This window comes from Poecilia reticulata, chromosome 18, assembly GCF_904066995.2.
Source record: "Poecilia reticulata chromosome 18, P_reticulata-male-v2, whole genome shotgun sequence".
Lineage (NCBI taxonomy): Eukaryota > Metazoa > Chordata > Actinopteri > Cyprinodontiformes > Poeciliidae > Poecilia > Poecilia reticulata.
Window position 1 is genome coordinate 29,546,607 of NC_088847.1, and position 24,090 is coordinate 29,570,696.

Consider the following 24,090-nt stretch of genomic DNA (forward strand, 5'->3'; position numbering starts at 1 on the left):
AGAATGCCTGGATGTTGGGTTGCATTTGAATCTTATGCCTATCGGATATGGGTCACATTTGAAAAGAATCCGACTTGTGCTGCTCAGACTGTCATGAAAAGATCAGATACAGGTTGCGTTACGTCAAAAAAATCAGAATTGGGTCACTTTAGGCTGCAAGACGGAGGCTCGTATGTCTTTTACTGAATCTTTTATAATGGCAACAGCTGTTCAAAACATAGCAACCAAAAATTAACAAAACCAAGACAGTGACAAAACAGAACCTGATTCTTAAGCATTCTTCAAAATAAACAACTTCCTCTATTCAAATAATCATGTCTCTCACTTAATATATTTCACATCACCTTTGTAATTATATACCATCATGTTCAATTCAATTAATAATAGTCATCCTGTCAATGTCAATTATTCTTAAATAAAATGTAAATCAATCACTTATGCAAAATATACACTGAACAACATATAAATGTAAAAAGTCACAACAGTCATATCTCGGTGGGGGCCACAAGACATCATCCTGTGGGCCTCAATTGGCCAGCGGGTCGCGAGAATGGGACCTCTGCACTAAAGGAAGACTAAATTAAAGCTGCAAGCAGCCTCGAATGGCCCTTGCAGCTCAGTGCCACTCTGGCCCATTGGCCACCGCAGAGGTTTCCAGCACCGCTGCCCGCCAGCCACTGCTGATGTGCCCGTCCGCCAGGCAATAAGCATTGCTGCATTCAACAGTGCTTCCCAGCGATGCACAATATATCTGGTGAAGATTGGCTGATATAGCAAGGAGATATGGTGGTTTGATTAATTTAGGGGGCGCAGTGGAGTCAAATTGCAATTCACTGGCATTGGGATCTTTAGCGGTTAATAAAGGTTATACATATCCAGTTTGGTGCAAATCAGATGATGCATGTGTGCTATTCATTATTTAGTCATGCCCACACAGTTCAGCTGGAAGCCAACATTCAGAGTTCATCATCATGTCATTTTATGTCAGTTGGCACAGGATTGAACCAATTTGAATCATAGAGTAAAAGTAAGACATCCAGCAGGATAAAGCAGGTCTCTTCCTTTTGGAGGGGGTGGGGCTAAGCTGATGTCATCAATTGACTATGTGAATGTGATAAGGGCTGGTCTATAATGAGACATGGAATGTTTGATGCAGCTCTGGCCTTGCCTGTAGAAGTTATTGCACTTAGTCTGCAGTTGTGACCTTGTATGCGGAAGTTATCTCACTTTGATGGTGTATGGTGAATAGTCAAAATTTGGCACTTAGCCACGCCCACATGCTTTGACATACAAAATTCCTGTGATGAGTTTTGACCTTAAATGTCTCAACACTATGCTGACTGAGTTTGAAGTATGTATCTCAAAAGCTGTAGGAGGAGTTTGATCAGATGAGACGTCTACGAAAAATAGGAAATGGCAGATTTTCATCTAAAATTGCCGACTTCCAGCTGGGTTTGCACCAGGATTCCAAGAGAATCCTGGTGCAATGTCCTAACAAAGATACAATGTCCTAACAAAGATACAAAAGTGTACCAAGTTTCATATTTTTAGGTTAAAGCACAGCTTGGGGCTTATCATTAAAAAAATTCTAGGGGGCACCATAGAGAAATTAGGCCACGCCCATCAACAACTGTTATGGATTCCTGTTCGGGGATGGATAAGGATGCATCCTAGTGAGGCTGGTGCAGCTCATCTTGAACATATAGAATTTAGAGACAACAGTAATGCAACAGCATTACAGGTCATTTTGCCATGCCGCCATTGCCACAGCCTCCGTTGAAAACTTTTGGTGCATTAACACAAGTGAGACCAACTTGGTATCTGTCATCTAACACAGAATCATCTTTATTAGGTTGAGCATGCCAGAGATGGAGCTTTCCAAGGAAACAAAAAGCACTTCCTGTTCTGAGGGGCGGGGCTTAGATGATGTCAGAGAAAGATGAAATAGGATAGTAGGGGACCAAGCCAGGATCACTCATGTCACAGTTGGTGCAGCTGGGCTCAAAATTGTGGAATCTAGATTCAAATGTATGGACACGGCATTAAAGGTCACTTCGCCACGGCGCCACATCCACCTACTCCATCGAAAATAATCGGGGTTGGAATTCATGAAACTCCAACATGTTTTCTGTCTGTGGACATAGTTTCATGTTGATTAGGTCAAAGGGGTCAGATAGCAACCGTTCAGAGTAAAACATAACACTTCCTGTTCTCAGGGGGCGTGGCCTAAGTTATGTCATAATTTGATCATTGGTTATTGTAGGGGACCCGATGATGATCAATCACTTAAAGTTTGGTGGCTCTGTGAGCTTTTGTGTAAGAGTTATAACAGTTTCATATTTTATGGCGAATAGGTGAACTTTGACCTCAGGAAACCCCCCTTTAGCAGTTGTGAAAATGCAAATCTTTGGTAACTTTGAATCGGCACGGCCTTATGAATGATCTGACAGTTTGAAGCCGATCGATCAAAATCCCTAGGAGGAGTTCAATCAAATGCGACGTCTGTAAACGGATCAAATGCGACGTCTGTAAACGGCCAAAAATCGGAACTTCAATCCAAAATGGCCAACTTCCTGTCATATTTGAACTATAACATTAAATATAAATTCCGAGTGTCTTGGGGAGCTCTAAAGGTGTACCCAATTACAAGTCTTTACGATAAAGTAAGTGAATAGGAAAGGGTCTAGTTGGCACCGTTGAGACGTTTCTTTTGCGATTTTTGCAATGACCTTAAAATACGTAGTTTACATGGGCTCTATGCGCCCACCAAGATTGGTGAGTTTTTGATTATGATAAAGCCCCAAAAAGCCAATTCATTTTGCAAAAGAATAATAAACAGCACAATTTTAATAGCCCTTTGCAGTGCTTAGCTGCTCGGGCCTAATAATAATAATAATAAACATTTGAAAAACAATAGGCCTTCGCAGCGCTTAGCTGCTCTGGCCTAATTAAAGCTCCGTGGAGCCTTAAGCTGCCCTTGCAGAAAAGCGCCACTCGTTTGCGAGGGCAGACGAGCAGCATCTGCCCTCTGGTGCTGATCCAGCACTATCTTTCACCTGCCACCGCAGACACTCTCGCACAGTTGAAGCTCGCCTCCACCAGGCCATATGCACCGATGAGTTCGGCAACGCTCCCTGATGACACACTAAAGATCTTGTGCAGATCAGCCGATGTAATGAGGAGTTGATGGAATAACCTAGGAGTTGCGGTGGAGTCAAATTACAATACTAGGCTTTTTGGCAGTTTAGCGTTTTATAAACACAGGACAAAAAATGGATTTTCGACAGCTATTGACACCGGAGACTTAGGGCTTTTGGCAAGAGGTTTTTGTCAGAGTCGAACACTGCCAAAAATGGTCAAAAACGCTGTGTCTGAGTTCCCCTATCACCTCCCTCCCCCTGTGCCTGGCAGAAGCTTTTTATTTAAAGGAAGTTGCTGAGTGCTATACAAATGCAAATCAACTATTGAGCACTGCCTTTTGACTCATTAATTTTGTAGCTAATCCATTTTTACCTTCTGATCACAATAAAGAAGTATGTTTGGAGAAAGAATATTAAAACAATCTATCTGATCCATTAAAATATACATTACATGTGTGTTAGGAGCACTGAAAAACGTAGTTTTGGTTGAATTGATTATATAAAAGAAGAATATGCATGATTACATACAATAGACTTTTGTTAAACGTGATCTTACTTTGACATTCCTCCCATCTGAAGATTTATCTTGTGATGGGAGGAATTGCACAACTTAATCAAAATAATAAAAAACATGTTCCATAGTTGTACATTGTACATAAAGTATTTTTGTGAATAATATTCAAACTAATGTTAATGTTCACTGATTGCTTTAAAGACGCAGAGTCATGCTATATTGGAGTGGTAGTGGTCATTCCACATCACAATACAGGATTTAAGAAACTACAGATTTTTCAGTATTCAGTTGCTTAACTCTATAAGTATGTGTATTCTTTTTTTTAGTTTTGTTAGTTAAACACTAAATATAACTCACAGATTATGAATCATATTCTGTATAAACTAAAAGAGAGACAGTTCAAAGTAGAATTGAGTAAATAAACATATATACATCTAAAAATATTCTAGAAATTAATTATGATAAAATAAAATATACTGTCATGTAACTTTTGAAAAAATAACTTTTAGAATGTATTTTTTTTGCCAACTTTCATTTAACACTCCAGTCCAGTTGGTGGCAGTAATGCGCTTTCATAGTCGGTCAAGCAGCCGCCATTAAACTCCAGAGGAAGATTTGCACTGGTGGCAACGAGTGCTAACTGCCTACATCCAACATGAACGAAAATACCCGTGCGTTGTGTGAAATGGCGGAAAAAGATGCTATCCAATTGGCACACAACAACCAACCAATCACATGTCAGTGCTGAACTCTGTCATTGATGTCATTGTTTTTCCTCCAATGACTGAGAATCCACGTGGGTCTGCTGCAGTGTCTTTGCCTATGCTATGCTATTCATATGCTAAGTAGAGTATTTAACAACTCTTGCCTGCCTGCTCCCCTGCACCACCACTCAACCGCTTCAAGGATTCCACAATCAACAGATTTCAACTCCCATGAGTGAAAATGTAAACTGTCAATTGCTTTCGATATCTGTTGCTGACTAGCTGTGTTTGCGTCAGAATACAGGGTAAAAAAATCCCAATTTTTGTCCTGTGAAAGGTCATTAATATGCAGTTTGGTGCCAATTGGCTGTTCCTTAGGAATATACACCTCAGGAATGTACAAAGCCAACCATGATAATTTACTTATTTTTCAAAGTATAAACCCATATAGTTTGTCAATGGATTAATTTGACATTTTTGTAACATGATGAAACAAGGTTATCCTCTTAGACTTAAAGGTAGTTTTGTGTGAAGCTGAGTTAAAGTTTAAGGGAAGGACCAAGTAGAATAATATTAACAGACTAAATTTTGATTTAAATGTTGATGTCAGACAACTCTTTTGTGGTTTTGACACAGCTCAGGTTTAAGGGAAGATTTTAGTTATTTCATTGGTTTATATTTTTACTGTTGTATCCCATGGATGATTGCTATTAAATGGTGTTTACAACCCAAAGATCGAACACCAGAATTGCTTTTAGTAAGGAGGTGGTGGAGAGAGAGGGATAAGGATTACATTTTAGCGGCATCTGCAGCAGTTGAGAGCATGAGAAGAGACAGAAAGGTTATATCAATACACATCCAGCACTACCTTTATATGTATGTGCTGCCATATGAATGGCAACACATTGGGGGTTATACACAATTCTTAATTCAGATATGTAGAAATGTACTTTTGAGTATATATAATTATGTTCAAGATATCTTAAGTTATAATAATCTATATGTGTCTGGTGATATAGCAGATGTGGCGAAATCATTTGAGATATCTCAAAAGTAATATTTACTTGTAAAAACAAAATGTAAGATATCATGAATTATTATTTTTACTAGCCAAAATGTAAATTTAGATATCTTAATAATTACCTTTCTGAATAGTCAAAATTTACTTTTGTCTAGAATACAAATTTTTATAAATCAAGAATTACAAATAGTTACAGAAAATCACATTTATGTTAAAGTGGGTTGACATAAAATATGACATTCTACAGGAAACTGTTTGGATAGCTTAATGGCAGCAGAGAAGGATTTACATGTAATTTTGAATTTAGATATTAAAAATTAACAATATCTAGTCATATGTATTTTCACATGTTTTAAAGAAAAGTGTATCTTTTCTAGTCAAGATTAATTTTTAGATATCTAGAATGTAATTAATGATCCCAATCTATGTTAAATTGGCCTGCCATAAAACCTAACATTCTGCAGGCAACTGTTTGGACAATGTAATTGTGACTAATGAGTATTTTGAGATATTTTTAATAAAAATGTGGTTTTGTATAGTCAAAGTGCACTTTTAGATATCTGGAATATAATTAATTATGGTTGGACAAAACCAAATTTATATTAAAACGGCCTTCCGTAGTTTCCTACATATCCATGTTTATGCTTTTACCTTCAGATATGGCGACTAGCCACTGAGTAAGACATAAACCTCCCACATCATACGCAGTGAGGTTTTTTCTGAAGTTCCATTGGTTGAATTACATTCATCTTTGTATCTTTTAAACCCATTTGTTGATTGGCTTCTGTAACGTTTTACCAACAGTGAATCTAATCAGTTTTTCACAGACCCACTTTGAGTTTACTTGCTGTGCTCAGTATTCAAACAACCTTCCAAACACATGGAGAATTTTAACCGAACTGCTTTCAAGCATATTCTGTTGATTTACCCTGTGCAGGAAGCTATTCCATCGAAGTAATTTTTTTTGGTATGTTTTATAAAGACATTATGACTGGGAGTTTGTTAAAATACAATTTTTATTATGGTCAAAATATAAGCTACTGCATACTCATGTAGCCTTAGTCTAGCTATTCATATTTCTGCTGCTGATGTTAATAATTATAAAGCTGGAATAGCTCCTAAACGTTACGTTACGTTACATTACATTACATTACATTACATTACATTACATTACATTACATTACATTACATTACAACCTTGATTGATAGTAAGCCTTTTGTGCGAAATTCTGTTCCCATATGAAAATATGTTCCACCTGTGTCGGGAGCGCACATTGGAGCCAGAGAGACAGATCCATTCATTTTCACGGTGCTGATCAATTTTTTGGTAAAGCAGCTCATATAATCATGTCAAAGTTGTAACATTCAGTTTAATCGGCAGCTGATGTTTAACAAAGAAACAAAAAGATTTGTAAAATAAATAAATGTGTGTAGGTTTTCAAAAGGTGTTTTCGCACTGCAAGGAATGGAACGGCACAGCACTGCATGGGTTCAAAGTAGGGGCGACCGTGTTGCATTAGAACTTCCAACCTGGTTCCACCCAACTCCTTGGAACTACAAGAGCTGTGGTTCCAATCGGATTAGCCAAGCAGGGCTGCTTAGAATCAGCAGCTGATTGGTTTACAGCCAGCCGTTGGTTGTTTGGCAGTCAGCCATTGATCAGTTCTAGCTGGCTCTCTCTAAACTGTTCTTACTGTATTTTGTGAAGAGTGCTCTTTTTAATATTTTTATTATTATTTTTAATTTGCAATGAATTGCTCTCAATATTCTGCTGTTACCTGGTCCTATGATGAGGTAATTTATTTCCTCCGCTCGATTACTCCCTCATGAACATGTACAGAAGCTAGATTGGTCAACAAGCAAAGAGTTTTCTGCCACAGCTCTGAGAAAAAGGTTTCGACCGCTACATCAAAACCGTTATTTCATTTAAAAAATAATGGCGTCAGGTACAGCTTCAATGGTGCCCAAAGATATATGCAAACACAACAGGGCTGCAGTATGGGTGAAACCGGACCGAAGCGTGCCATTCCATTCCGTTCCTTGCAGTGCGAAAACGGCTTTATATTGTTTTGTGTTCTTCTTTCTTGTTCCTACTTTTCACTCAAGTCTTAAAAAAACGTCACCAAACAGTTTTCCAACACATTTTGTGTATTTATAATTTGACATTGCTAATAGAAGTGGAGGAAAGTTGGCTGACATCAGGACATGCAGATAAGATTTCCTGAAAAGATGAGAGTATGCTTTCTAGAAAATACCTTTCTAATGTTAAATATATGATAGATTATTGGATAAAATAAATTTCGAGTTATTTTTTCACAAACTCTGCAACTGTATTTATTCTCATCATAAGCAGCAACAAAGTCTGTGATAACATTTTTAAATTTTTTTCCAGTCATTAGGGGAAACCATATATTTTAGCTGACTGAAATAATCTGTTTCCCCTCTATTTCATAGGGAAAAAAATAACTTAACTGCAAGTCTTTAACTTTGTTTATTCCTCTCATCAATAAATCCTGACAATTTTATATTTGCTCTTTATTTACTATATATATATATATATATATATATATATATATATATATATATATATATATATATATATATATATATATATATATATATATATATATATAAATTCCCTTCTCACCCTCCGCGGGTGGTCTGTTTCATCCTCTGAGCTCGGGTCCTCTACCAGAGGCCTGGGAGCTTGAGGTTCTGCGCAGTATCTTGGCTGTGCCTAGAACTGCACATTTCTGGACTGAGATGTCTGATGTTGTTCCTGGGATCTGTTGTAACCACTGCTCCAGTTTGGGGGTGACTGCCCCGAGGGCCCCGATGACCACAGGCACCACTGTGGTCTTCACCTTCCATGTCTTTTCCAGTTCCTCCCTGAGGCCCTGGTACTTCTCCAGTTTCTCATGCTCCTTTTTCCTGATGTTGTAATCACTTGGTATTGCTACATCCACCACAACAGCTTTCCTCTGTTCTTTATCCACCACAACAATGTCCGGTTGGTTCGCCATTACCATCTTGTCTGTCTGGATCTGGAAGTCCCACAGGATCTTAGCTTGGTCATTCTCCACCACTTTTGGGGGTGTTCCCCACTTTGATCTCGGGGCTTCCAGTCCATATTCTGCACAGATGTTCCTGTACACTATGCCCGCCACTTGGTTATGTCGTTCCATGTATGCTTTCCCTGCCAGCATCTTGCACCCTGCTATTATGTGCTGGACTGTCTCAGGGGCCTCCTTGCACAACCTACACCTTGGGTCTTGTCTGGTGTGGTAGATCTGAGCCTCTATTGCTCTGGTGTTTAGGGCCTGTTCCTGGGCGGCCAGGATGAGAGCCTCTGTGCTGTCCTTGAGTCCAGCTTTCTCCAGCCATTGGTAGGTTTTCCTGACATCAGCCACTTCAGTTATTTGTCGGTGGTACATCCCATGTAGGGGCTTGTCCTCCCATGATGGTACTTCCAGCACCTTGTCTTCTGTTCCCCATTGCCTGAGACATTCGCTGAGCACATCGTCCGTTGAGGCTTTGTCCTTGATGTATTTATGGATCTTGGATGTTTCATCCTGGACAGTGGCTCTCACACTCACTAGTCCTCTGCCTCCTTCCTTACGGCTCGTGTACAGTCTCAGGGTGCTGGATTTGGGGTGGAATCCTCCATGCATGGTTAGTAGCTTCCTAGTCTTAACATCCGTGGCCTTCATCTCTTCCATTGGCCAGCTAATTATTCCGGCAGGGTATCTGATTACTGGTAAGGCATAGCTGTTTATTGCACGGATCTTGTTCTTGCCATTGAGCTGGCTTCTCAGGACTTGCCTTATTCGTTGGAGGTATTTGGCTGTGGCTCCTTTCCTTGTGACCTCATCGAGGTTGCCATTTGCTTGTGGTATTCCCAGGTACTTGTAGCTGTGCTCTATGTCTGCTATTGTTCCTTCTGGGAGTGAGACCCCTTCTGTGTGGGCGACCTTCCCTCTCTTTGTAACCATCCGACCACACTTCTCTATATATATATATATATATATATATATATATATATATATATATTTAAAACCATATATTTTAGTTGCCTGAAATAATATGTTCTCCTTAAAAAAATTAGGCTATTTCAGGTGACTAAAATACTTGGTTCACCCTCATAACTTTGTCAAATAAAGAGGAAATGTTTTCAAACTTGCATGATTTAATGTTTATGATGAAAAGAATAAACATAGTTATAGACTTGCAGGTAAAGATGTACTTTAAAATCTGCAGAAATGTGAAATGTGTACTACCTTTTATGATACATTATAATATTTATATTGCTGTAATTATAAATATTAATTCTTTCCACTGAACTCTTTCATGTTAAAATGTAGATGCCTTGAGAAAAGTCCCACTGCTGATCCAAAGCTGCAAGAAGGGTAGAAGCAGTTCGAATTGGGCATGTAGGGATACCCAATGACTCCAGTGATTTTAATTTCACATGAGTGTTTAATTTAATAATATTATTTTAAATTGAATGTCTTATTGGTATGTCAGATGAAGTATCCAGAGTACATATTTTATATTTTTTAAAATAATTTTATGTATTCTTCCATTTATGTTTTTTAATAGCTGGTCATTCCTGAGGTGTGCCCGGATAAGAAAGTAAGTAAAATCAGCAATGATTTCAAAGAGATTATGTAGGCATAGTTCTCATGTTGCTGTGTTTGTACGATTTTAGTTTGTCCTTCTGATGGGAAAGTCCCATTTGCAGTCCTTCATGGATGTCATTGTTGAGATGCCAAATGGCTGCTTACAGTTTAGGTTTATGTCAGGCTCCAGGAGTATACACTCCTGGAGCCTGAGCAGCTCATTTGCATCTTGAGGTAATAAAAGCCAATGTACCTCAGGAGCCTGATGCTGTCTGCATTATGGCTCTGTCAAACAACCTTACAGCCAGTCGCCATCCAGAAGAAGCTGGACAGAAATTTGAGCGGTACATGTTGGCCGTCTGTAGTCATTGGCCTAAGGTGGGCACTGTTGTTGTTGATTAAAAACCAGTGTTTCTCAATCCCGGCTAACAGATACCACTGCCCTGCATGTTTTAGAAATGTCCCTTCTGCTACACATGTAAAGCATGTAGAGCAATAGTCTGAGGACTGGAATCTAGAAATAGTGATATAAACATCAACTTCTTAATGGGTTATTTTCCTAGGTCTTTTGAATATAAATTTCTAAATCGATTATTTATTCTAGGTGTTTTGTACCAGGTTTGTTCCCTGCTTGACTGAATCCAGAGAGAAGCAGAACTTGTTCCAGCAAGAATTCCACCCCAGGTCAGCAAAGCTAGGTGGGTAGTAAAATATTGATAATTATGTTTTTGTTTGGTAAATGTATTACAGCTCTTTACATGTCATCTTTGGTGATTTGGTATTTGCAAAATTAATTTTTATTTTGTCATTATCTTTCCAGGGATTTCCTATTTTTCCACCGCTGACCACTTTCCTCTGGACCGTCTCACTCTGTGGTGCCATGATAGCATGAGTACATCTTCATTTTAAACACAGTAAGGAACAAATTGGCATTCATATGAAATATTAATTTTATCTCTGATTACTGTTTATATGTGGAGATCCACCTTAGCGATGACCGTGGGATGCACATCCTCAGGGATCTGATTTGGAATGCTGGCTATCAGTTCCTGGAGTTGTCTGGACCAAAGCAACTGGTGCAGAGTCAGGCAACTCGTCCGTTTAAACCAAGGTTTGTGCCCCGTCTGGTAGTGAAGGGAGTGGAGAGTCCTCGTCTTTCTCCTCCTTCTCCACACACTTCTGTGTGGACACACATGAGATCCGGCAGGATGGTTTCAATCTTTTGTTGGCTTACAATGAATGAAAGGTGTTTCTTTAACTACGGCTGGTCATCCTAAAAACCTTGTATGTGCTCTACCTTTACAGAGGAACCACTCGGGGGAATTGGACTCTTTATCTCATTCACCCAAGAAAAGAGAGGTTCATTACCAAGTGCATGAGGCTTGCAGATGTTTATGAAATATAATTAATTGTCAATGTCAATGGTATCTTAATAATTAAAATTTTGATCTTATAGAGCGATGGCACTCCCGAGGCTTTAACGGAATGTTTCATCCTTCTAAATCCTGTCCGTTTCTCACCCGCTATTTTGGTTGCCATGGAAACAGTCTCTCCATCGGCTCTTCCAGATGTTCTCACAGGCACTGAGGTAATTTGCAGAATGCTGCAATTACTAACATTCTTAGTGTTTTCTTTTATCAATAACACAAACTCTCAATGTTTTTTGCAGTGTTGCAGACAAAGCCTGTGGAAGATAAAAAGAAACCAGCTCTCCCAAAGAGAAGCCATGTGACATGGGAGGTTTGTACAAGTATGAGCTAATTAATCATTTCTAGTACAGATTATTATAAAATCAGCAATGTTCCTTATTTTATTAAACTGTTCTTTTCTTGATTTGTCCTTTAGGTTTCAGTTGTATCATGTGTAACTCCTGCCAGAGGTGTTGAATGTGTCCCGCCCAAAAACACTGTTTTTCACATTAAGGTTAAATTTATAATTAATAATGAATTACTATGTGTTTTATTGAAAACATTTGACATTGCATCTTTGTTGATTTTGTGCAAAATTAGCTTGATGTTATGTTTTTTGTGTAATTTCTTTGTAGATCAAGCTTACATTGCATTCTGCTCTTCCTCGAGAGGCATCTGACTATCCTGATGTGGGGTGCGTCTGTCCTTTGGAGGTTCCTGCTGGCCAGGGGGTTTGTATAATATGTTCCGCAATGTGTATTAATAAATAAAAAATGTTTGTTGTTCAAATGAACAACAAATGAGTGTTGTTCTTTTCAGTCTGCAATTTTCATAACATAATTACAATTTTCAAATTTTTGATATTTCAAATGTTGGAAGTTTGATTCTTTTGCCATAACAATTTGGTAACTTTCCTGTTGTAAATACTGACTAATGAAATAGAGGAGGTGGAATTTAACTGTAAATGAGTGGTTCAGAGCACAAACAAAACCTAAGAAACATTTTCCAAATCTTTCTTAGGTTTTTTTGACAATGCTCTTAGTAATATCATTGCATTGTAGTTTTAACATTAATACTTAAAAATTAATTTAAATATAATCTACTTCAATCTGCTGTTTTTCTAGTTTTTATAAAAACAGTAAAGTATAAAAATAATTGCAGACAACAGTAAAAATAATTAAATTTCTCTACAGCACCCTCTGATGGTTCACAGAAAATATAGCAGGCTGTGTAATCTCATTGTAATTCACAATTGTGCAAAATAACAAGTTCAATATGTTTCCCTTTAGTGTTCCCATCGGGTTTTAACACATACCATGAAAAGCAGCAATATTGTTTGACTTTGAGTCATTATTTTAATAACCGACTTCTTCATGTTGATGGTAGATTTGCGCTTAATGTGGAATCTATATTCTTTTCACAGTACATGTTAGAACTGGAACAGGTTGTGTCTAAAGTGTCAATAGCTTAACGTAAAAGGCAAAAATTGTACATCTAAAAATATGACTGAGCTTTTGAAGGATGGAAACTCCTTAAATAAGTTGTTGGAATTTGATGACAGATATCATTTCTTGAAACACATTCGAGGCACACCTGCTTCCTGGCAGTCGGCTCAACGTGACTTGCCAGCTTGTGTTAGAATGTTGGGAAAACCCACATGGTTTGCCTCATTTTTGTCTGCTGATATGAGATGAACAAATACTTTATAGCATTTTAAAGCAGGAAGGATGAACACAGACTTTGGAACAGTTGCAGTGAGCAGATAAGTGTGAATTGCTGTGTCGAAACCCTGTTACTGCAGCAAGAATGTTTGATTTTAGATGGCATGTTTTTATAAAAGAAGTTTTAATGTCTCCTGCAAATCTGATTGGAAAAATTGAAGACTACTATTATTGTGTAGAATTCCAGCAGCATGGTTCTTCCCATTGTCATTGTCTTTTTTGGATTTATGGTGCTCCAATTTTGGAAAAGAACACAGATGAAGAGGTTATTGCATTTATTGAGAAGCATGTGACATGTGAAATTCCATCTGAAGAAGATCCGTTGTTTTATGTTGTAACATCTGTACAGCAGCAGTCAAAACGACATTCAAAAACTTGTAAAAAGAAAAAAACTGTCTATCATTTCAATTTCCCATGGCCTGCATCTTCCCAAACCTTTATTTGTCGTGGTGAAAAATATTAAGATCCATTCAAGACTTGCAAATGTAATTTGGATAAAACTGATGATAAAGTACATTGTGAATGTCTTGGTAAGGACAAGGAGAGCTGGGAACAAATTGAGAGAGATAGAGCAACTGAGGGGGTCGGGTTGCTTATATGCGACCCGACCCTGGATAAGTGGAAGAAAATGGATGGATGGATGGATGGATGGATGGATGGATGGATGGATGGATATTTTAATTAATGTAAAGAATACCATCTCTGATGAGAATTGTCCATATAGTACTGTGGAAGAAATGATCTAAGCTTTGGGGATAAGTCAAGATGCATTTGAAACGACATATAAGCGATCCAGTAGGAATACTCATGTCATGTTGAAAATACAAATTAATGACATCTGGATTCATCAATATAGCAAGCCGCTGTTAAAAGCTTGGAATGCAAATAATGATATCCAGTATTGTGCTGATGCTTATGCTTGTGTTTATAGTGTCTTACATGTCCAAAAGTGAGCATGAAATTGGCCTTTTGTTGGGAAATGCACAAAGGAGAAGCAGCCAAAGATGGAAATGTTAATGCTAACAAGGCTTTAAAGAAACTTGGTAGCGTGTATTTACATAATCAGAATGTTTGTGTGCAGGAAGCAGTATACCGACTAATCAAAGAAGTGTTCTCGGAAAGGGGTTTTTGTTCCTACGGGCGATAATATCACAGAAATGAGTTTACCAATTTCTATTTTGAGAGAAAAAGCTGCAGCACAGGATCTCACTCCAGAAGACATGTGGATGACTGGTATAGTTGACCGTTATAAGAATAGGCCAAATGATGATGTCTTTAATGCAGTGGTTCTTAACCTGGGTTCGATCAAACCCCAGGGGTTCGGTGAGATGGTCTCAGGGGTTCGGCGGAGCCTCTGCCACAGAGGTAAAGTCACACTTGTGTAAAGTCGTGATGACATGCCCCGCTTTGCCATCACTTGCTGTATCACTCCGCAGCACTTCAATCAGTGCTGCAGAGGAGCACTGATTTAAGGAGTTCCACTCAGCATGGATTTGAACTTGTGTCTTTAAAAACTCACCATTTTTACCAAATTCTATAGTCTAAATCTGCTCCTTAGTCGCATCTTTTTGGGTGTGCTACTGCCTCTAGTGGCGTGGGGTGGTAACATAACTAATATAATTACATTATTAAATCAGAATACCGCAAAGTATTCTGTGTCTACGGGGGGATGAGAAGGTTTTGGTGAATGGGCATATGAAATTGGGGGGTTCGGTACCTCATAAAAAGTTAAGAACCACTGCTTTAGTGATATGTACCTGGCTAAGTTTGCTTCAGAGTATCGTGTTTTGACCAAAAATGAAAAGTGTAGAAATTCAGTAGAGTTCAATAAGGACTTTGGGTTTGTTGTGAATAGAACTCGAACAAAACCAGCAGTTGTTCAATATGTACATTTTTCTGAAACAAAACAGCCAGAAATGTTTTATCAAAGCATAATGCAGTTATTTCTGCCTTATCGCTTTGATAGTGAACTTAAACCTGCACATTTTGAAAGCCATGGCGATTTTTACAGAACTGGTGTTATTGGATTTATTGACAAAACAAAACATTCTGTAAAGTCTGTGGTAGATTTAAATAGGAGTGAATTTGAGTTGAGATCTGATCATTTTGAGGCTGTTGACAATGTTACTGGCGATGTCATGCTGAAAGATGCATGGGCTGAGTTGTGTCCAGAAGTTGAATTAGAATGCTTGGAGTGTGTTGAATTACTAAAAGAAAGACCAATAGAAAATGATGCTCAGGAACATATTCCTGATTTAAGTTCTAACAGTAAAGAAATGTCAGTATTTGAGACAAAACAAATAAGTAGATCTGAAGGCCTTGCATTGATTAGACCTTTAAATGAAAAACAGTTTTCTGTTTTTAATTAAATCCGGCAGTGGTATTTAGACAAAGACAATGGAAAAAATCCAGAACCACTGCACATATTTATTACGGGGGGGGGGGGTGCCAGTACAGGGAAAAGTCATTTAATCAAAGCATTTGAACATGAACCAAAATGGTTATTGTTCACTGTGTGTAGGTTTCCTGATAACAAATGCATAAAACTGACAGCTCCCATTGGCATTGCAGCATATAATTTAGAAGCGACAACAAGAAAGGATGTACGCCTACCATATACTCCTTTGGGCAAAGATAAACTAATTTCCTTATGTGTCAAATATTGTGATCTGTAGCTTCTTATAGATGAAATATCAATGGATGATGACAATCTCTTATACATTAATGGTCGATTGCGTCAGATTAAACAAACCACGAACGTATATGGGGTATCGGAATCATTACAACAGCCGATCTCTTCCAGTTGCCTCCAGTTATAGGGAAGCCGATATACACTGAGGGTGTTGCTACAAATATATGGTCAGAGTTATTTCAAATTGTAGAATTAACTGAATTTGTTAGGAAAAAAGATGCTGTATTTTCTCAACTGCTTAACAGGATGAGAACTCGTTCCAAAGATAAACCAATCCTTGCTTATGATTTAAAGATTTTAAAACGTTGTGAAACAGGTGAGGTTAGCTCAGCCTTGCACATTTTTGCAACTAATAACCAAGTAAATGAGCACAATATTAAATGCTTATATGAGACTTGTCCTGAATTTTTAAGTATTGGGGCACAGGATTATGTCAATGATAAAAATCAGGAAAACAGAGGTTGTTAGAAGGGAGTCATGCGAAAGCTTCAAATACTTGTTTATCAGAAGTGCTGTTGTTGGATGAAGGCGCATGTGTTATGCTGTGTAAAAATGTGGACATTAGCGATGGTCTGGTTATTGGTGTCAGGGGTACTGTTACAGTAATATTAATACCAGAAAAGGTAGTTTCCGAAAGTTGTCTATGTTAAATTTGATGATGATCGAGTAGGCATGAAGAAGAGGAAGAGCTGTCTCAACGCATCATAAGATTTAGCAGGTTCAATACCCATTGAACCTGAGGAGGAGGGCACAATTTTAAAGGGTGGATTGCGTAGACAATTTCCTCTCAAGTTAGCATGGGCATGTACTGTACACAAAGTTCAAGAAAAAACTGTTTATGAAGCTGTTGTTTGTTTTAGTAAAATATTTTCACCAGGACAAGCTTTTGTCACTGTAAGTCGTGTTAGAAGTCCTTTAGGTTTGACGATTCAAGATTTTGATGAAAAAAAGATATTTTGTAAGGATGACATTGCTGTTGCTCTTCCGAGTATGATGCCTCTTTCGAGTGGATTTTTTCAGTTGGATTGATTTAAAACATCTTTTTACTGTATTCTTGATGAATGTGCAAAGTTTAAATCGGCATGTAAAAGATTTGGCCTGATTTACAGAACACTGGAAACCTAAATGTGTTGCTGTCACAGAAACATGGTTGTCTTCAACCCAAACGGATACAGTAATGATAGATGGTTATAGTTTTCCCAATCAACCACAACATTTGTCATATACCAGAAGGCATCCCAAATTGATTGCATTGCAAGACCAAAAACATGGTGGTGTTGGCATGTATTGTGCACATGATGTGGAATTTTAAATACTTCAACAACCAAAGCTAAATTTGGAATGTTTAGTGTATCGGTTTTGTTGTTTTAACATGCCATTGGGGTGATTTACCAACCACCATTATATCCTTTGTCACTATTTAAGAAAAATTTTGCAAAGTTACTTGACACTCTTATCAAGTGCTATTGTGTGGTTTTGAGAAACAAAACCACACAATAGCACCGATTGGAGATTTTAATGATGATATTTTGAAGTCATCAAGTATATTAAAATTAGTTTCTGATAAAGGATACCTACAAATGGTTGGAGAAGCAACCACTGAAAAAGGTACGTTGATAGATTATGTTTACATTAAATCTCAGATATATAAAGTTGAGGCAGTAGTTGTGCCAACATATTTCAGTGATCATGAGGGGGTATTGTGTGGTTTTACATTGTCATCGTTTTAGTAATCTCAGGGTGTAATGTGCGGTTTTAAGCTGTTGTAATCATGTGACATTATGAACATTAAAAAAGGTTTTGTTTTCTTGATTAGAATGAATGAAAAATTTTTATAAGACATTGAAAATTGCAATATATATTTTATTATATCAAATTGTATTCATAAAATATAAATACAATACCTTATTAGTGAAACATTTCTATTCCAACTTATTTAAAAGTATCTTAGTAGTTGTTAATGCAGCTTTACGCAAAAAGTTAAAACTTTTTTAGTTATTTAAAATTAATTTACTTTAAGTGTTTCATTTCTTGCATTAAGACAGCATTTTTGAAAGTTAAAGTTAAGTGTTGGATGCATACACAAAGTAATAATGAGACATTAAGGTATTAGCAATTGGTGTATTGTCATTTACATTGTTGTTATCCCATTTCCCTTTGGGATCAATAAAATATTATGGAATTTCAATAGTTAATATTTATGTTAATTATCTTTGAAGCTGTTCTTAATGCAGGGTTTGCTTTACCTTGTCACATAGCACAAAAAAGCAAAGGCAGTTGTAATAGTACTTCCACTTGGAACGAGGTTCAATTCCTTGAGCTGCCCTACTATTTGTGCTGACAATTGAAGGTAAAAGTTTAAAATTATGCAACCTTTTATGCTTGAATTATTTTTTTGAAGATTTTACAAATGTTGTTTTTTTAGTTTTCTTAAATTTAAATATAGTATTTAAATAGAAAAATCTCAGATTTTTGCTTTATTTAATTTGTTGAAGTCATTATAAAAAACTTACAGATCTTTAAAGCTCCTCACATATTTTATTATTAAAAAAGAAATGTGTTGGGAACTTGGGTTTTTGGGATTTTTGTGTGCTGCTTTCTATAGTTGTCCACAAGATGGAGCCAGGAGATCACAATTACCTGGAGGATAGGCCTTACTTCTTTACTCCCATCAGTTTTAAGTATAAGAGGAGCAGTCTGCCAGCACTTCAGCACCTCAGTGTTATCCTATCTAGGTACCTTCAGTCACTCTGAGCTTGTCTCTGAGATCAAGTAGCAAATCTGGAATTTTGGCAGGTTCTCCTGTGAAATTCCCCTATGGTTCCCTGTGCCATTCCCTTCGGGTAACCTGAGCATCTCGGCTTCCAATCCAGTAAGCTACCCAGTTTTGTCATCAGATTCCCAGTACGGCGTACACTTCTTACCTTTGCCTTCATTTCTCCCTAGTGTCCTGGTGTTACGGCCAGTGGCCGTTTAGGCTTTATTTTCTTTCATTTCTGTATATCTGCAGCTTCTAATCAGATTCACTTCACCTGGAAGTGGGTGCTGCCCTGTTGTCCTGTACCACACCCTGAGGCCTACTGTGATTGGGTCATCAATTGCCGGCTCTACCCATCACTGTTAAGGCCTCCCTTTTAAAACCAAGGACTTCCTGGGAGAAGGCACAGCTATTTCTTTGTTCAGACAGCTTTCCACTTTGTTGGGTGTTTTTTTGGCTGCTGTAAACTTGCTTTGTTAGCTCTTAGAGCTTAGTCAGCTCTCAAAGCTTTTGTTAGCTTTAATAGCTTGTGTAACTAACTTTCTCCCTGTTGGGGGGATTTTTGTATCTTGGCTAAAGATTTGTAGTTTGTTTTGTTTAACCTGTACTGAAAGTCCATTTTTGTTTGGTTAAGATCTTTGGTTTGCAACTCTTATTGATTTGTGGATTTTCTTTATTTAGTACATTTTTCTAAGTCCCTTCATTTTGGTTACTGTTAATTTTTACCCTTTTATTTTTGTCTAAACCAAACAATAAACCTCTAAATTGTTAAACTTTAACATCTAGGTTTCTTTAATGTTACTTCCCTTTGCTCTGGCCGAGCCTGGTCATAACACCCAGCAAGCCTGGTTTGCAAACCAGTATTCAAGAACCCCTCTTTCTTTCATTTGTTTCCACAATTTCTGAAATTGAACAATAATTCATCTTTTTCTGATTTCCAAGTTACCCTGGTGTGTTTCTGTATGTGAGTCAAGACATCTAGCCTCCAACATTACAATATGTCTAAACTTGATTTTGTGACATAACTGTAAATGTAAGAATTCTTATGAGTCAGTGTTATAAAATTGTCTTTTCATTATGGTCAATTTTAGAGCAGTTCAAGAAAATTGATTTGTGCAAAGAAACATTTGCACAAGAATTTCTGGTAAAATCATAGCAATGCAGTAACAGAATGAATTTCACAATTATTGCACAATTATGCTTAAATATTTAGACAGCAGTACATCAATTTTAGGGACTGGGGGATCTTCTAAAAAACATTACAAATAAAGCAATACAGATTATTTAGGAGACACAGCTAACTTCCAATTTATAAAGGCTTTATACAGAAAAAGAGGACAAATAAAACATTTGAGTCCATTTCAACTCTCATCTTCACCCAGAGCTTTTCTTATAAGGCTGTCATATGGTCACTCCACAAAACTGGCCCTCAGGAAGTCAATGTGAAAGAGAGATAAGTTTGTGGCCTTTAAAATAAAAGAATAACAAAGAAAACATATTTGTAGTGTCTAAGTATTTGCTTCACGTTAGTGAGGGACATGTTTTACAGAACCACTCCATATAAAATTTATATGGAACATATGGATGCATTTAAAATCAATGGCATTCATTAAAGAAATAACTGAAATTAACTGTTTTAGGTATCTTTCTTTACAACATCGTTTCCTAATTGTACAAGATAATGAATGTAATTAATTTATTCAAAACACAAAGTCATTTTTAAGTGGATCAGGTTTGCTGATGTCATCAGTTTACAACAAAATTCTGTACAGTAAAGGCTCCTGAAAAATCTAGTGCAGATTGGATGGTCTAGATTCTGGACCATCTAGACTCTAGAAGGAGATATAGCTAACAGAATAGCCTGGGGAGTGCAGTGGATTGAAATTACAATTTAATCCTATCGGGCTCTTTACAGGTTGATAAAAGTAATCCATAAAAAGTTCAGTGTCAATCCCATGATCCATGTATGATTTATAAATGACCGTATGCATTCTGTATTTCATGGGCTCCTATTGTGTTTAAGGTTTTGGGAGAATATGTTTATCTGAACAGCTGGATTTAAGTGTTATCTCGTAACTTATGTTGACATTAACAGCATTGTGTTTTCAGCAGGACTCCCTGGTGAAGTATGCAACATCTGGTGAAGATCGGCCGTTGTAGCGAGGAGATATAGCTGATGGAATAACCTAGGGGGCGCGGTGGAGTCAAATTACAATTCAAGGCTGTTGGGCTCTTTAGCGGTTAATAAAGGTCATACGTATCCAGTTTGCTGCCAATCGGAAGGTGCATTTTATGATTTAAAGACAATCGTGTGCATATGGCGAGGGACTGTCATTTGGCCACGCCCCCACAGGTCAGAAAGCATTGACAGAGTTCATCATCAGGTCATTTTATGACATTTGGCAGAGGATTAATTACATATGAATAATACAGTAAAAGTAAGACATACAGTAAAAAAAACAGGTGACTTCCTGTCGGAAGTGGGCGGGGCTAAGGTTACGTTGTCATATGACCATGAGAATGTCATGAGTGTTCGTCAGTAGTGAGACATAGGAAGTCTTACGCAGCTGTGACCTTCTTTCTGGAAGTTATCTCACTTTAATGTTTCATGGCAAATAGTCAAAGTTTGGCACTTGGCTACGCCCACATGCTTTGAAATACAAAATCTCTTGTGATAAATTTTGACCTTTAATGTCTCAACTCTCTGCTGACTGTGTTTGAAGTCTGTATCTCAAAATGCGACATCTATAAAAAACAGGAAATAATCAAAAATGGCCGACTTCCTGTTGGTTTTGCACCATGGTTCCAAGAGACTTTTGTAGGGCCTGAGAAGATACACATGTGTACCAAGTTTTATAATTCTAGGTTAAAGCATGGCTTGGAGCTGATAAATTAAATAATTATATCGGATGCTATAGAGAAATTAGGCCACGCCCATTATCGACTTTTTTGGATTCCTGTTGGGGGTTGGAAAAGGATGCATACTAGTGATTTTGGTGCAACTGGGTTGAAACGTGGAATGTAGAGTCAAACGTGTATTGGTGGTTTGACCTCTGATTCGCCTTGTTGCCATGGCCACACCCTCTTCTGAACAATCTTGGCGCTTTAACGCAAGTGAGACCAACCTGTTATCTGTCATCCAACAGAATCATCTTCATTAGGTTGAGCTTTCCAATGAATAAATGGCATTTCCTTTTCTGAGGGGGCGGGGCTTAGATGACGTGAGGCTATGACCAAATATGATCGTAAGGGATCCAACCAGGATCACTCATGTCATGTTTGGTGCAGCTCAGCTGAAAATTGTGGAATCTAGAGCCAAACGTATGGACACGGCGTTACAGGTCAATTCGCCATGCTGCCACGCCCACCTACTACAACGAAAACTAATAAGGTGGGAATCCCCATTACATCAACATGTTTTCTGTTTGTGGACACAGTTTCATGTTAATTAGGTCAAAGGGGTCAGAAAGGTACTGTTAAGGGTAAAACATGTTACTTCCTGTTCTCCGGGGCGTGGCCTAAGTGATGTTATCATTTGACCATTGCTTATTGTTGTGGTGTTAATGATATGTACAGTTAAAAACTACAAATGGCCACCTGTGATGACATCACGGGGCACGTCAGGCTTAAGTAGACAGGTGACGCTGATTGCTGCAGAATGTACATGCTGAGAGTGGGTGTGATGCGAAATAAACTAATCACGATGATACAGTTGGACTGAACGCACTCTTTTGTCAACACGACATGGTGTCAGGAGTGGCGCTGTAAATCGTCATGAGGCTGTAACTTTATTCGGCTACCGGAGACATGGCTGAGGACGACGTACAGAGAGTTGGTTCTGCGGGTCCATCTGCAACGTTCAGTATCCAGCCGCCAGAGTCTTTCGACTTCACAAAGCCGCAGGAGTGGTCCAAGTGGATACGGCGATTCGAACGGTTTCGTCTGGCAAGTAACCTGAACTCCAGTTCTGAGGAGAATCAAGTTAACATGCTCATTTATTGCATGGGAGACGAAGCTGACGATGTTCTGCGGAGATTAGCGTTATCTGACGCTGACAGGAACACGTATCAAGGAGTTCGTGAGGGTTTTCAAGCTTTCTTCGTTGTCAAGAAAAATGTTATTTATGAGCGAGCCCAGTTTAACATGCGCAAACAAGAAGAGCATGAAACCGTGGATGCTTTTGTTACTTCACTGTATGCGCTAGCAGAACATTGTACGTATGGAGCGCTACATGATGAACTGATTCGCGATAGACTGGTGGTGGGACTTCAAGATAAAAGGTTATCGGAACGTATGCAACTCGATCCAGATTTGACATTAGAAAAGGACATTACTTCAGCAAGACAAAGTGAAGAGGTGAAACGGCAGCAGTCCTGCCTGTGTACTGATGCTAGATCAGAAACAGAAAATGGCAAATCTGTCGACAAAGTGTACGAAAGCGGTGTTAAGCCTCGTAAGACTAAATATCGACCTAAGATGCACACTGCTATAAGTGCAAAAAGAGAGGTTCCGCAGTGTTATAAGTGCGGTGGTTCTCCATCCCATCCCAAACGTGACTGTCCAGCTAATGGGGAAAAATGTCATTATGTGGAAAAAAGGGACACTATAAGAGGGTGTGTAGAACGCTCAAGACTGTACATGCTGTGGAAAGAGACGATTTTTGTTTTTAGGCAGCATTACAACGGAGATGAACCTTGGAGGATGGATGTTGAAGTAAATAACCAAATGATTTCATTTAAGATTGATACGGGTGCCGATGTTACAGTTCTGCCATATGCCAGGTTTAAAGACATCTACAGAGATGCAAGTTCCTCCATTCTGAAGAAAGTCACTAGACAGCTGCTATGACCTGGGAGAAATGCACTGGATATTGTGGGGGTTGTTGAGACGTTAATGAGAAAAGGGGACAAGGTGATACATGAAAGTGTATATATTATAAAACATCTGCAGACTGCATTTTGGGCCAGCCATTCAAAAACTGGAGCTTGTAGCTAGATTAAATGAGATAACTGCTGAAACAATGAAAGCTAGCTATCCAAAGCTCTGTAGTGGTCTGGGAGAAGTGAGACAGCCTTATGCCATCAAACTGAAACCAGGAGCTCAACCATTCTCATTAAAAACACCCAGAAGGATTCCACTTCCTTTGATGGACAAAGTCAAGCAAGAACTGTCCCGCATGGAAAGTATGGGTGTGATCAGTAGAATTGAGGAGCCCACTGAATGGTGTTCAGGAATGGTGGTTGTTCCCAAAAGACAGGTGCTGTACGCATATGCGTCGACCTCACAAAGCTGAATGAGTCTGTGTGTAGAGAGAAGTATATTCTTCCGTCTGTAGATGAAACACTCGGTAAACTGGGAGGAGCTAAAATCTTCAGTAAATTAGATGCTAATATGGGCTTTTGGCAAATACCTTTAACTGAGGAAACAGCAAAATATACAACCTTCATTACTCCTTTTGGTCGTTATTATTTCAAGCGGCTACCCTTTGGTATAGCGTCTACCCCTGAGCATT

General features: G+C 38.2%; 1 pseudogene; it reads left to right on the forward strand.

Annotated features, from left to right (window-relative positions):
• Window positions 1–9,740: 9,740 nt before the first annotated feature.
• Window positions 9,741–11,884, forward strand: LOC145548561 (uncharacterized; annotated as a pseudogene).
• Window positions 11,885–24,090: the final 12,206 nt, after the last annotated feature.